The sequence below is a fragment of the Echinops telfairi genome, unplaced genomic scaffold, assembly GCF_000313985.2.
Source record: "Echinops telfairi isolate 266 unplaced genomic scaffold, ASM31398v2 ScPeMD7_1;HRSCAF=3_0, whole genome shotgun sequence".
Lineage (NCBI taxonomy): Eukaryota > Metazoa > Chordata > Mammalia > Afrosoricida > Tenrecidae > Echinops > Echinops telfairi.
The window spans coordinates 5,621,223-5,623,192 of NW_022103896.1; positions in this window are offsets into that span (position 1 = coordinate 5,621,223).

Here is a 1,970-nt window from a genome sequence, read left to right on the forward strand (position 1 = left end):
GGACTAGGAACCTGGTCCGACTAGTCACAAAAATAGAGAGCTAAAGCAACAATCGATTGGGCATTCGATCAAAAACAGCTTGTTTTAGTATTGAGTGCCTTCATCTTAAATACAAGGAAAGCTCAGTTCTGGTACATCCAGGATGAGTCTACGGCTATTGTGGTACTGCGGTGTATCTCTCTTCCAAAATTATTTGGATTCACAAAAGTCGCCCGAAAATTTGTAATAATAACCCTACCTTGACTATTTGCCCAAAGAAAACACCTGAAAGGGAGAAGTTAAATGCACGAAAATGGTCCCTGCAGTACAATAAACCCAAACCAAACCCATTGGCAATTTCACGTCAATCTGAGTAGCATTTTATGTTATCAAAACCTGAAAGAAGCCTAATGACCAAGAGTGGGCAGGGAAATAAAGCTGGTATAAGAACATCATGTGGTGCTGTACAGAATTTTTTAGCCATAGTTATGAAGGGCATATACTTATTGTTGTTGTTAGGTGCCATCAGATTGGTTCCGACGCATAGCGACTCTACGTGCAATACAACTAAACAGCGCTCAAACTGGCTTCAGCCTCACGACTATCGTCAGGTGTGAACCCACTGCTGTAGTCACACTTTTAACCCATCACCCAGTCCCTACTCTTTAGAAAGTTATGTTCCCCGTAGTAACACCATCATTTGGAAATCTTTCAGCCATTCAGAACATACATACATAAATAAATAAATAAGGCCCTCATTAAAGTTTAAAACCCTCCCAAGGGTGAGAACACTGGGTCCTTCAACCCTCATGACTGTTTTTAATTGCAGGCGATGAACTGCTCTTTCAAATTATGCCAACAGAAATGGCTTTCACATCTATCAAAGTTTATTACCAACTCTGAGAATGTAGCATCCCGGGTGCCAACTTCTGAGGCAGTTGGCAGGGCAACGGTCTACTCAGAAAGGTCAAGATGGAGAAGGATTAAAGGAACTAATGACAATTCTACTCTGTTTGTCCTTCCCAAATGATGAAAATAAGATCACAGACCTTCAACTCCACCAGCCCCACCCTGCTCCTCCCCGCGGCCTTCATTAGCTCCCTGTGACTGAAGCTACAGCAGGGTCACCCACAGCTGCTGGCTGGTTCTAACTTGCTCTGCAGAACACATCTGGACCCTGCTTAAGTGGAATCAACGGTGACCTCTCCAGCATGAAGTTCCTTTTATATCCTATTCAGCCTGGCTTGTCTTCTCCAAAGATGTCAAGCCTGGGCTCCATCCCTTCTTTCATTCACTTATTCAAATGTATCCAGCCTATCACCAAAAGCCAACCAACCCAAAACTCACTGCCACTGAGTCCATTCGGCTTAATGCCGACCTTACAGGACAGGGTAGAACCACCCCTGTGGGTTTCCAAGACTGTAACTCTTTGCGGGAGTAGAAAGCTCCTTCTTCTTCCCACAGTCACTGGGTGGTTTTGAACTGCTGACCTTTCGGATGGCAGCACAGCTCATAACCACCAGTCACCTATGGCAGGCACTCTGAAATGGAGCCATAAACCTGAAACCAAACTCACTGTTGGCAAGCAGATTCTCACTCTTCGTGATGCTAGCATGACCCTATAGGAAGGAGCAGACTTGCTCTTTCAGGTTTCTGAGATGGTCCATGTTTTTGTAAGCAGGCGGCCTCATCTGTTTTTTCCATGCATCAGCTGATGGCTTGCACCGTGGACTATTCAGTTAACATTCCAATGCGTAGCCCAATTGCACTGCCAGGGCTCCTGAAATGAAGCTCTAGGACCTTGCTAAATAAAAATAATAATAAACCCCTCTGGTAATGCAATGCATAAAGCTCAAGGACTGATAGGAAAGGTGGTAGTTCAAACCTACTCAGAGACCTCACAAGATAACCATTGATCTCTTTCTGTCTTAAAGGAATGAAGGGTCTAATAATATGCTTCTCAACCTTCTTTGATTTTCCTCTCAGAATTG